The sequence below is a fragment of the Musca vetustissima genome, unplaced genomic scaffold (genome assembly GCF_032173495.1).
Source record: "Musca vetustissima isolate MV318-11 ecotype Yass unplaced genomic scaffold, APGP_CSIRO_Mvet_v1 utg109780, whole genome shotgun sequence".
Classification (NCBI taxonomy): Eukaryota; Metazoa; Arthropoda; class Insecta; order Diptera; family Muscidae; genus Musca; species Musca vetustissima.
In genome coordinates, this window is record NW_026873660.1 from 41,094 (window position 1) to 55,684 (window position 14,591).

Genomic DNA, 14,591 nt, shown 5'->3' on the forward strand with positions numbered 1-14,591 from the left:
ATTATGTCTAAAACAATTTTGACATAATTAGCGTAATTACTATTCCTATTTGATCACATACGATTCTTAAGTCATTGGAATCATCAACATTGGCGCAGACGTTCTTGAGTTATAAAAGGTGTAAGTAACACAACATTTGATTACCCCAATCTCCGACTTTTTTATGTTTTTCTCAAAATTTTGGTAGGTAAAACTCTTTCCACTGCAATTAACAACAACCGTAGGAAAATGTTATTCAAATTGGATCAGTCGTTATCAATGGAAACATTTTTCACATCATGAGAAATATATTTGAGGAAAAATAAAAGCACATATAAGTTAGACACCTCGAACATCGAATGCCCAATGGTCTCCATGTAGGATTCGAATTTATATATATATATATATACTAGCGGGCCCGGCAAACGTTGTCTTGCATAGCATTATTTTTGATGTATAATTTACATCACTATTTAGGGTATCCCCATATAACGGTACCTCGCAATATGAGACATTTTAACGATTTTTTCAACAGAATTGGTTGTAATTGAGCAGAAAGTGCCCGTACCAAATATCAATATTGGCACATGTTTGAAGATCTTGGGCACGGTTTTCAACAGCATTGCTTTTAATTTAAGGGGACCCCCCCCCCATTCTCGGGGTCAAAATTTTTGTTGATATAATTCGAATCTACACTGATTAAAGAATGTTTCTACAAAATTTCAAGTGAAAATCTCAAGAACTCTTAAAGATATATCCGATTTATTGTGTCAGCATCAAGTGACGGCTAAAGGGCTTCTCAAACTTTAAAAGCGTTTTTCTCTAAACATTTTTTTGTGAATGGCGGGCACGATAACTCAAAAACTAATAATCCAATCGGTTCCAAATTTTGCAACGTTTCTCTGGGAGTGTATAACTCTCGTATGAACTAGGATAAAGCCAATCGGTGAAGATCTTCCTTATTTTTTAACTTGGTTTTTGGTAAAAAATCGGCAATTTTCCAAAAATATTTTTTCAAAGATCCACCATTTTGTTAATTTTAGAGCGAAGTCAATAATCCTAGTTCATACGAGAGCCAGACATGTACTCTTTCTAACACCGTTCGAATTTTCGGATTCCGATGTTCCAGTGAGGAGTTATCATGCCCGCCATAAAAAATAAGGACTTTTCTTTAATTACAAAAAACAACAACAAAACAATAACAAAAATTGTTTGTAAATTATTTTTCTTCTCTTTTAAATCTCCAAATATATATGTGCAATGTTACAAACCTTAACAAGCATTGGTATTGATTTACCAGCCCATTGAAAATCTTGAAAAATTAAAATCGAGAATGGGTGGGGTTCCCTTAATATAAGGGATAGTTCTTGAGCAGAAAATCTTAAAATTATCAATATTGACCCAAGTACATTTGGTATTTGGCAGTAATTTTATATTTTGAATGATAATCGAGTATAAAATGTTCCTAACAAAATTGGGCCAAGCTTCCGAAAAACCTCCATATAATGGCACTCCACATTATACGATTATTTGGGGATTTGGACGCGTTTTTCAACTTAATCAGCTGTAATTGGTTGTTTTATTTTGAAGCATGAATCCTACTAAAATTGTCAATATCAGTTCACTCTTCTGTATTTTGGGGGTTTTGTCACGTATTAGAACAAAATTGGCTGTAATTTTATATATTAGATGAGCAGTGAGTACAAAATCTACCTACAAAAAATTATCAATATTGATCAAGTTTCCGGGTAGCACCCATATAATGGAATCCCCCATGTTTTCTCATGTGGTGTCAAATCTTCATACTTAAAATTAAATAATCCCCATTCCCATTGCATGTCTAAATGTAATAAAATATGTCATTTCGGGATATTGGGGGTGAAAAATTTTCAAAGTTTTGATAAAGCATATAAATACAGGTCCCGCCCCATTTTCGGTTCTATAAAGACATTGACCGAATTTTCTCATAGAGTTGGCTATAATTAGGGATGAATAAAGAACAGCATCCTAGAAATACGCCATAATTATTTCCCGTTCAATTTTCGATATGTTGAAGTTCTTACTCCCGTTTTCCAACCTGAGTGTTATCGGTAGTTGGCATGTTCAATACGAATAGGTAACATCGGACGGAGGCTTTGGCTTTTTTTTATATTTCTGATTTTTTGTTAGTTGTTCTCTCTCCAGCTGAGCTCAAAGATAGGTTTTTGCATATTTTTGTATCGGATATATGCGAGGGGTTCTCTTAATAAGTTCAAAGATTTAAAAAAACGATTAGGCTTATAACCACCTGATTTGATATTTCCCGTGGCATATCAACATTTCAGGTACTTTAAGGAACAACATGTTCCTATTATTATTACTTTCAAATAAATTGATCTTGGGCATGGATATTAGAATCCTTCATATCCTGAATGGACACGAACTCGATTCAGAATGTCTTCTGATTTTCCATCCTTGCATTAGTCCTAAAATGTACGTGCATTCTATGGAAAACGTGTACATACAGTGGTCGCGTGTACATTCTATGATATACTTCTCAATTATTTGTTGTATTCTCCCAAAAAAAAGTTTCAATACAATGTCAATCCAATTGAAAAAAAAATATTTTGAAAATTTTCAATATTTGACAATATTTGACCGATACCGATTTTCGCCAAAAATATCTAAAAGTAACAAATACGACGTGGTGCAATCCAAATAGCTCGATACTAAATTCGTGAAAATGCAAATATGTTGCATAATACTTTTTGCAAAATTTTCCCGGTTTTTGAATTTTCTCACCTTTTAAACCTTCCCTGGAGCTCCACGAACATTTCAAGACTACGATAAGAAAAATCCGTTTAGCCGTTCTCGAGTTTTAGCTAGGTTTTTATGAAAGAATGGCTGGGCCGATATGCCTACCATTATCTGGGACATATGCATAAAGTACTATACCCACAATTTACAGAGTAATTCCTTACCCAACATGAAATGCCGAATTAAAAGCAATTTATGGGGTATTTATTACTACTTTCAAAGTACCTAAAATCAGACATACATAAAGTTTGGTCAAAATCGTCGTAGTAGTTCTTGAGTAACGTTGCAAAAACACAAAAAAAACTAAATATTGCGCCATCTGTCGGATAAACTTCAAACTACGCAGAAAAACTCCTCATGCCCCATAGAGGCTGTATATACAATTTGGTAAAAATCTGTGCAGTAGTTTTTGAGTTTAGCGATCACGAACATACACGTAATTTTTATATATATGGGAAATTGCAAAAATCTTTTAAATTCCTTGAAATTCCTTAAACTTTCTATGGAAAACGTGTACATACAGTGGTCGCGTGTACATTCTATGATATACTTCTCAATTATTTGTTGTATTCTCCCAAAAAAAGTTTCAATACAATGTCAATCCAATTGAAAAAAAAAATATTTTGAAAATTTTCAATATTTGACAATATTTGACCGATACCGATTTTCGCCAAAAATATCTAAAAGTAACAAATACGACGTGGTGCAATCCAAATAGCTCGATACTAAATTCGTGAAAATGCAAATATGTTGCATAATACTTTTTGCAAAATTTTCCCGGTTTTTGAATTTTCTCACCTTTTAAACCTTCCCTGGAGCTCCACGAACATTTCAAGACTACGATAAGAAAAATCCGTTTAGCCGTTCTCGAGTTTTAGCTAGGTTTTTATGAAAGAACGGCTGGGCCGATATGCCTACCATTATCTGGGACATATGCATAAAGTACTATACCCACAATTTACAGAGTAATTCCTTACCCAACATGAAATGCCGAATTAAAAGCAATTTATGGGGTATTTATTACTACTTTCAAAGTACCTAAAATCAGACATACATAAAGTTTGGTCAAAATCGTCGTAGTAGTTCTTGAGTAACGTTGCAAAAACACAAAAAAAACTAAATATTGCGCCATCTGTCGGATAAACTTCAAACTACGCAGAAAAACTCCTCATGCCCCATAGAGGCTGTATATACAATTTGGTAAAAATCTGTGCAGTAGTTTTTGAGTTTAGCGATCACGAACATACACGTAATTTTTATATATATGGGAAATTGCAAAAATCTTTTAAATTCCTTGAAACTTAGGCTTGCAAGCTTATAACTCGCGAAATATGAACATATTGCATATAATTTAAATGCATTTCTATAAAATGAAGTGTTCTTGTCAATCTTAAAATATTTGTAATAATTAATAAGTTGGGTGGAAGCTGTGGTTGTGGTAATGTAAAAAAATGGGTGAAAATGTGTTGAAGCCAACGAGTTTTTTGTGTTCCTTCCTGATTGGTGGCTAAACTACACAACGCATGCACATGTGATCAGTGACTAAGTTGCAGAATACCCCATGGACAATATGGTTCTAATGTATGATTTTTCGATATAATCACTGCATCCACCCAAAAAGGATGCTAAGATTTTGAAGCCGGATTTGTTTAGTGTACATCTCATGAATGTGCCCACCGTAGCTTCTTTGCAATTGGATTCCAAAGACGAAAATTTGGTGCGTAAATTTTTATAAAAAACCTATTTTTTGAGTCTAAATTTAAGAAGGTCCACTCAAATGCAGTTGAACCCCGCGTGATTTTTGTTTTTTTATTTTATTTATTTTGACTAATTCGCTTATATAATCGCGTTTTTCTTCGAATTGATTTTACCTACATTCATGCTTGTATTATCATATTCGCGAATCTGTGTGAAAATATGTCATAAATATATCGATACGCGAATAATATGCGTATTTAATCCAAAATTGATTGTGGTGGCACATCCGCGGTTCTTAACCAATTCTCTTAAACTAGATGCGTATTTTCATTGCAGATTACTGAAATCTGATGCGCATAAAAATCGTATGCACGTTGAGTAATTTTTAGCCATTTTCCGTTTTTGCATAGCAATGTGCATCGAGCGGCACACAGTGGCCGCGAAATTAAACATCGAAAAAATCATAATTATTGGAAGAGATTGATTCGGTTTATACGAAAACCGCATGCGCAACAACTGATTTCCACGAATACGCGAATTGCTTGCTTTTTAATATTGATCATTTTTATGTGTTGTGTGTGCAATATATTTAGTCGTGGAAACTCTTATTAGATGAATCTACCGATATTTAAAAATCATCTAAAAAAATTTGCAGAAGAAAGCGTCGTATATTTTAGAAGATTAAGGCAAAACTGCATTACCTTATCCATACAAATAAACGTTTAAAACATTAATTTATTTTATTTTTAGATATCTTCATGCTTCTATTTGTTTTTCGCGTCTATTATACCTTATTTCAATGTGATTTATCCATATGAATTAATTTAATTTATATTTGAAATGCAAGATTTAAAACTGCTATAACTTTTGTGCGCAGCATCCGAATTTATGAACGCGAACAGATTTCGAATCAGCATATTTTTCTTAACCTATGTACAAAAAAAATTTTGTAATGGAATTTTAAAAGAATTTTGTAATTTCCGATATATAGATATTTTTTCATGGCATAAAATGGTGTCGGGTAACGAGGATATACATAATTGTTAAAATATGGTTAATGGAAAATAATTTTTATGCTTTGAAATTATAATGAAATATATAGAACCTATATGATGCCACAAACCATTTTAGATACAGTTTAACCCCAAAATTCAAAGAGTATTAAATACTACGACTTCGTTATCGGTTAAATAAACATTTAATGGTGTTTCCAACTCGAAATTATGACGTTTCATTCATCTTCGCTGTTTTTGCAATATGTGTAAAAATGTCAACTACACTACATACAATTTTGCACTCCTGTCAGATGGATAGACGATTCAATTCTTAATAAACTCCAAACCGGACACTTGGAGCCTAAACCGTTATTTTATTAAGGGGACACCCACATTTCACTTGAAATGAAAAAGTAAGATTTGCCTTCCTTAAATATAATATGAATAGATGATTACATTAAAAAAACAATGTTTTATTTTAAAAATAACATTTGTAGATAAATGTTTATTAGAAAATATATGGAAAGGAATTACTAATCTTGAAAATGTATTAAAACTAAGGACAATGTTTTATATTCGTTAAGGTCACAAATATATATATATATATATTCATTACTCTTAATATATTGCGTATGTATTAAATATTTTGCATATTAAACAAATAATCTTTATTCCAATTCAAGTCTTCTATTTTTAGAGTTTTTAGTTATGTATGCATTTGATCTTTTAGATACATTTTACTCGACGTGGGGGTTCTGTGGTTGCCGGTATCGTTATTAAAATTGGTAACAATATATTTATATTTGGAAATCGAGTTTCGTCATATACTACAATCACATCAAGTGGATTAGATGTTCGGGGATCTTTCGCTTTCCTTATAGTGATCCACAGATCCATTTTCAGATATTTTTCATAATATTCTATGATTTCTTTAAAAATTTTTTAATTTTCAATAAATTTGACTACTACTTTTGCGTACTATTATAATTGCCTGACATGTTAAACGCGGCGTCATATCCTTGACCTCTCAAAAATGTTGGATCCAAACCCAAACAGATTACTGTGTTTATTATGGCTATTATTTTCCTGTTAATCCTTGTTATTCCACGTAGCAAAGGAAATATTCTTTGACATTTTAGATCCCTTGTCAAAAATCTTATACATACAGTGGCTCAATAAAGTAGTCGAACAAACATTAAAGTAATATTGAATTCAATATTTTGCACATTGAAATAACTTATTAAAAGAACAAATTCAACAAAAAAATATTTTGTTTTTGTTGTTCTAATTTTATTAAAGTGATTTTAGTACTCAATGAAGCCTCAAAAAAGTAGTCGGACAGTTGGCAACACTTGTGTTTATTTAAAAACAAATTGGGGGAATTCCCATTTTTTGTAGTAGTGTGCATTAGCAAAGATCATTCAAAGGTGTATACTCCTTAAAAAATAGAAAAAATAGTTTTACGCATTTTTTTAATTAAAATTTGCCAAAATGTCAAAACCGAAGTCATACACATCTGAGGAAATAAGAAAAATCATTGTGAAAAAATTTGAAGAAGGAAAAACGATGCGAGAGATTGCAGATTTAGTTGGAAGACCAAAATCCACAGTCCATGATGTGATTAAGAGGTATAAACAATCAAAATCTGTTGAAAATAAGCCTAAATCTGGAAAACCAAAATTATTCACCAGCTCGGACGACCGATGGATTGTCCAACAAGTAAAAAAAAAATCCAAAAGTCAGTGCTCCAAAACTAGCTAATGAGATTTCTCAACGCATAAATAAAGACTGTAGTCCAGAAACAGTTCGATTGGTACTGCGTAACAATGATTATAATGGTAGAGTCGCTCGTAAAAAACATATATTAATAGTGTTAATAAAAATAAACGCATAAATTTTGCCAAAAAATACAAATCCTCCGATATTTCGTTCTGGAACAATGTCTTATTTACGGACGAAAGTAAATTTAATCTATTCAGATCTGATGGACAGTCCTATGTATGGAGAAAACCTAATGAAGAACTTAAAGAAAAAACCTGAAAGCCACTGTTAAGCATGGAGGCGGTTCAGTGCTAGTTTGGGGTTGCATGTCAGCGTCTGGAGTTGGAGAACTATGCATAATAGATGGCATCATGGATCAAATGAAATATTTATCCATTTTGAAACAAAATTTGCGTCCAAGTGTTGAAAAATTAGGTATACAAGACACATTTCAGTTCTACCAGGATAACGACCCGAAACACAAGGCTCATACTTGAAACGCCACCACAGTCCCCGGATCTTAACGTTATAGAGCATTTATGGGCACATTTAGAAAATCAGCTGAAAAAATATACGATTTCCAATAAAAAGACCTCGAAAAGGCCATAAAGGACGAATGGGAGAAAATAGATCGTTCTGTTTGTAGAAACCTGGTAGAATCCATGCCAAGAAGACTGGGGGCAGTTATCAAAGGAAAAGGACTTCCTTCTAAGTATTAAATGCTATTATAATTAGTTTAAGAGAAATGTATTTAAAGAGTCCGACTACTTTTTTGGTTCACATTTTTATAATATAAATTAATTTTATTGTTTTTTTGTTTATAAATGAATTCTAAATAAATTTTGTTTTGCTTTTTAATTTGTTATGTTTTATTGTTTATAATTATAGAACAAAAAAATATTTTTCAATAAATTTTTAACACTCAAAACATTAAAGTCAAAGTATATTTAATGTTTGTCCGACTACTTTATTGATTCACTGTATATAGTTTCATCCGCTAAAACCGAAAAGAATACTGCACTCTTCACTTCTTCAACAATTCCCCAATTAGTTATATTAACTCGTTCTGTATTCTGGGATTCAGGTATGTTGCATTTTTGGGTGTACCCTCCAAACATTTTCCACGTTTACGTCTAACGATAGTGTTCAGGAGGCTTCGTTGCCTCAAGGCGATGTCTTCCCTTTCACACAATAAAATTGTCTCAATGACCAATTTAACTATATACGTTTGTTATTTCAATACATATGAAGCTTGTTTGTCCGTAACATGTTCCATACGTTTTGAAATATCTTTCATTCTGGAAAGACATTTCATCATCGGATCTTTGTGTTATTCCCTTTATCGAGGGCATTGAAGCATTCAATAGCATCTTTCCAATTTGTAAGAGTGTGCGAAAGAAGTAATTTTGGTTGGTGGCTGCCTTTCCGCACCCTCCTTTATTTGAAAATAAGATGTCGACTTTACAAAAAGTACCTTTTGCTAAATCTGAATATGTGATACAAGAAACCCGGGGGCCGGGTATAATAAAAATGAACAATAATTCAATTCGAACACTTTTGCACCAATAAGAAAAAATCAAAATATTAAACGATTTTTAATATTTATCCACAATCTATGCTCTTCTTTACACTTTTAATGTGGTTTGGCATATTCTTCACGATTCTTTTTATGATTTTATCTGGAAATTTATTACAATTCTCTTGGGTATATAGAAATTTGGAGAACTAGAGAGGAATTAATTTTTTTCTGTTGCAAAACTAAATTTATTTAATGAAAATAAATCGGTGAAGTTCTTCCTCATTTTTTAAGTTAGTTTTAACTTAACGAGAGCCAGACATGTACTCTTTCTTATGCCGTTGGAATTTTAGGATTCCAATGTTCCAGTGAGGAGTTATCATGCCCGCCATCAAAAATAAAGACTTTTCTTTAATAAAAAAGAAACAACAAGAACAAATTTACAGAATAATGTGTTGAAATTTGGAACGGATTGGATTATTAGTTTGTGAGTTATCGTGCCCGCCATTCGTAAAAATACAGTTTCGAGAAAAAAGCTTTTAAAATATCTGAAGCACAAGAGTGCTTTATCTTGTCTTGATCTTCAAGAGTTGTCGATATTTTCTCAAGAACTTTTATAAGATCATTCTTGATTTTGTGTAGGTTCGAAAACAAGTGAACAAACGCACAAGAACCCCAAAGTACCAATAAGGGCTTAATGGACCGAAAAAATATATATTTATAATTTTTGTGGAGAGATTTGGTACCTATTGAGAACTCAAAATACTAAATTACAGCCAATTCGGTGGAAAAATACGATCAAAACCTCCAAAATACTGAAAATTAGGAGGTACCGTTATATGGGGGCTACCAGAAAAAGTACCCAATAAGAACTCAGTGTACCAAATTTCAGCGTATTCGGTTGAAAAACGTACTCAATAACCCCAAATTACCAAATTGGGAGGTTCTGTTATATGGGAGCTATGCCTAAACGTGGACCGATATATCCCATTTTCGAACTTGACCTGCCTGCAGACAAAAGACAAACCTATGCAAAATTTCAGCATACTATCTCAATTCCTTCAGAAAATAACGTGATTACAACAGACGGACGGACGGGCATGGATAGATCGTCTTAGAATTTTACCCTCATCAAGAATATATATACTTTATAGGGTGGGAAATGAATATTTCAATGAGTTACAAATGAATATGAATATTTCAATGAGTTACAAACGCAATGACAAAATTAATATACCATCCATACTATGGTGGAGGGTATAACAAAATTCAATTTTTGAATCCGAGAATTGGAGGGAGTTCCCTTAACACTAGATTGCCGAAGGCGGTCATTTTGACCATTTTTCAATTTCAAGTACAAAAACAATTGTGAATATTATGACACAGCTTTTTAAAATTTGGTGACTTTTTGTACCTCATATAACTACGTTTATTAATCATAGTAGCTGCTTCCCCCCTTCGAACACACAAATCGGGAAAAATGAATTTTATATTTCCAGTCGATTTCACTCTTAGAGTAAACATTTACTCTTTTTCGAACATTTTGTCCGCGCTCTTATTTTTCAAAAAGGGAAACTCGAGAGCCCTCCCACCGAAAACAAATGATAACAATTGCAAATAATGTAAAAAATATAAAAAAATAAGTAAAAAAAAATTCTTTACACAATAAAAATTCTTTCAGAATGAGGTCATTTTGACCGATTTTAGGCAATATAGGTATATACAAAATTCCAGTCTTTCTAGTGTTAAAATAATGTTTGATATGTATTATATATACCTTCATTAGTATTAAAGCTTAGGCCATCAATATTTTTTATTATTATCTAAATTTTTCCGTTACGCATAGTATTGACTTTGTTGCAGCTATGATTATAAGTTGCAAAAATCAATTCGAATATCATAAAGCCACATTCATATTCATGTAATTCACAACGATTTGAAAATTAGCACTTCTGAATGGGATCAATTATTATTAGACTATTATTAACATCTTGTTAGATTATCATATTAATGATCAATTTTCATTACCATTGAACTTGCCATTTTGCTTCGTTGCCTGTGGTCCCCTAAGTGATTGTGGTTATTGAAATTACTTTGCAGATCTCAATTGAACTGTAATCGAAAACGAATTGAACTTCAATAAAATATTATCACCGCAAACAAGTTTGTGCGATGTCAGGTGTTAATGGCAATTAATTAGCCATTTCCCCGACGTTATGTGACAAAAAAACAAATCCACAGTTTACTACCGCAGTAAAGTTCAGAGATCGCAATGCCAATGGACAAATGCATCCGTAAATGCATTCCTACTTTAGACTTACGTTCATTTGTAGTGGTGGGAATTTTTATCAAAACCTTTATATATATGTATACAATACATATACAAAAATATTTCATACGAATTTGGTATACACAAATGCATTATAATTTAAATTGATGTAGTTTTGCAATTGGGGTTTAAGATTGATTTTGAGACCGTAACAAACTCGAATATATCCCATCAGTTTTTAAATCCGCTGCAAAAGCCATCGACTACACGTTTGCTGACCCTTTACACGTTACCAATTTATTAATTATTATGAATATTATTAATTAATATTGGCTGCAAATGGAAGTAAATTACCCGACATTATAATTAAAAAAGTGTGTGTCATTCATTACCATTTGTTTTTACATTCATAGATTGAATTAGATAAGCTGCTATTAATGTTTACAATTTATTGTCTCGAATGTGTAAATCATAATAGTTAAATGATTCTTTCGGTAATAAAAGGAGTTTAGAAACTTTGTATGGCTCCCTATTGTAGACTGATTATATAATATAAAATGTTAAGAAAACTCTGACATACCGAGGCCTACTTTATATGCAATGAATAAACTGTTCGGAAAAGTTCAATAGTTGCTATATTAAATATTTTACCTTTAAATGAAATAAAGAACGTTTGCAATTTCTATCGTGTCATACGATGAAGGGGAACAGCGTACAAAAGCTGTTTGTGAACTAAATAGTTTACACGTAGATGCTGAGTTATAGCGTCAATAGTAATCATTCCTCTGAAATAATCAGCATTTTCGGGTCGTATATCATAACAATACTGATTATCCATACAAATACTGAATACGTGAAGTGAAGTCCGCGTTATACGACGCAGGAGAACAGTACAACACTTAGGAGTTTAAAAGTAAATTCCCACCTAAACGACATTAAATGTGACTGGGTAACTCACGTGCTCTTTATTAATCATCATATCTAAAAAACTAACATACGTAACGATACTCAAATTTGTATGCGATGCTATGAATTCTGCGCTTTTCAATCAAGATATTTTATAATGGATAGATTAAAAACACACCCCGTCACATTTTTAAAACCGAACATCCTAACAATTAAACATTTAGGGAACACAAACATTTCGACGATTCAAACAAATACTTTGAATTATCTCCGATGTATGTGGATGCAAATAATGAGCTATTTACTTGTCCAGCAATAACTACCCTAACCATTTATAATGACCAAATACAGACCAATTGAGACCACGTGTCTTTAAAAAGACCAAGTAGTTTGAAAAATTAAATAATTGTACTTTTTTAGTATTTCCCTGATGATGACTGTCGAAGACAGTCCAAATATTGGAAAATAAAAAAAAAAAAAAACAGAAAACAAAATACTGGATTTTATTTAACCTAAAACCGAAACAAATCCAATAACAAAGATTTACATATCCCTCATTTGCTGCAAGAGAGGCATAAATAAAAAAAATAATTTTCATTTTTCAGAAAATGCGTTTTAAGTTTTCAATTTTCTAACACTTTATATGCGCCAGAGGATCTTCTACACCTTCTCAATTAGAGTGTGAAAGAGATATGAGGTATATTATAGCTAACAATCGTGCATCATTATTTTCAGATTCAAAGAATGTTTGACAAATATAATACAATGTCTCCATTTTTTAATAAGACGTTCGCATTTTAAGATATTTACATATTGACCCTTTGTGGAGGAACCAGAAGGAGAGGACTAATAATTTCCACCTTGGAACACGAAATAGTTTTTAATAAAAATATTAGGTAATGCCAAGTTTGAATTAAAACAGGTAATCCTTTAGCAGGTTTGTTGACCAAGTATTAGAAGAAGTGGTATTCTTCATTTTCGAACATGATTTCGGTTTGGAAGGAATATTGCGATGTGCAACGTTTGTATTAAACCGGCACCTCTTTTCAAGAGTTATTGTTGGCACCAACTAGCTTGACAGCCGGACTGTAATTTTTTATTATGATTTAATTTGAACCTACACTAATTTAAGAATGTCCCTATAAATTTTCAAGTGAAAATCTCAACAATTTTTGAAGATATAGCCGATTTATTGTGTTAGCATCAGGTGACAGCAAGAGGGCTTCTCAAACTTTAAATGCGTTTTTCTCCAAACAGCGTGTTTGCGAATGGCGGGCACGATAACTCAAAAACTAATAACCCAATTGATTTCAAATTTTGGGACGTTTCTCTGTGAGTGTATAGATATCGTATGAACTAGGATAAAGCCAATCGGTGAAGATCTTCCTTATTTTCTAAATTGGTTTGTGGTCAAAAATAGGCGATTTTTCAAAAATATCAAATTCAAATTTAGATATGATCAATTAGTAAGCGTCCTATATACAGCTGCAATATTTATTTTGTTAATTGTTGTGCGATGTCAATAATCCTAGTTCATACGAGAGCCAGACATGTACTCTTTCTAACACCGTTGGAATTTTCGGATTCCGATGTTCCAATGAGGAGTTATCATGCCCGCCATCAAAAATAAGGACATTTTTTTTTTTGATAACAAAAAACAATAACAAAAAATTTTTGGTTAATTTCCGTAAATCTAGTGTTAATTATATACATTACTAGCGGGACCCGTGGCGCTTCGCTGCCCCTATTGAAGTTATCAAATTCAAATTTAGATATGTTTTCTATTTTCTACGTATAGGTTCAAATGCAATGAGGTGTGCATTTTCGCTTGTCCGCGGTCATGTTGTGTGGATGATGCCTATTTACTCAGCAATAGTTTGAAGTCGGTATCTATAGCCGCATTTAAGATATACACAAATTACATGTTAATAATTTTTGAAGTATGATCACGTTCGATGCTATAACACCGCATCTTCGGGAAATCTTATAAGTTTATATAGCATATGTCATTCCCAGGGCATGTTATCTAGTTCTGTGAAAATCTCAGTAAAATCTTTTCAGCATTTTTAGAGTCTACAAACAAAATATTTTAAATTTTCAATATGCAGATATTTAAAATGCAGTAAAAAGTGCATTTCCGTTGATTGTACCGTGCTCATTTTTGTATGGACGGTGTGTATTCACACCTTCGTTATTCAAGCAAATTTTGAAAACGTTATCTGTAACCATTCTTAAGATAAACGCATATTACATGTTCAGAAATTTTGAGGTATGTTTACTTTTGATGTTATAACTTCGCATCCACGCGGAATTTTAAAAGTTTATATAGCCTATGTTACTTTCAGGGCATGCCCCGACATACAGTACAAATCTCATTACGATCTGTTCAGCGGTTTTGGCGTCTATCGGTAACATACAAACAAACAAACAAATTTTTTTCTATTTTATATATATATATATATAATATATAGATTAGTAACATACCATTCATCAGATTCATTATCGGAACATACTTCAGGAATATATAACTTATAGCAGTTCAAAGATATGAAAGGGTCTGATTGTAATATAAAATACTGAATATAAACTTATTGAACTCGACTTTACCAAATTTTCCGCTGGCTCTTAATTATTTTGTGTCATGGCTCGATAGTGTCTTATGAAAGTCATC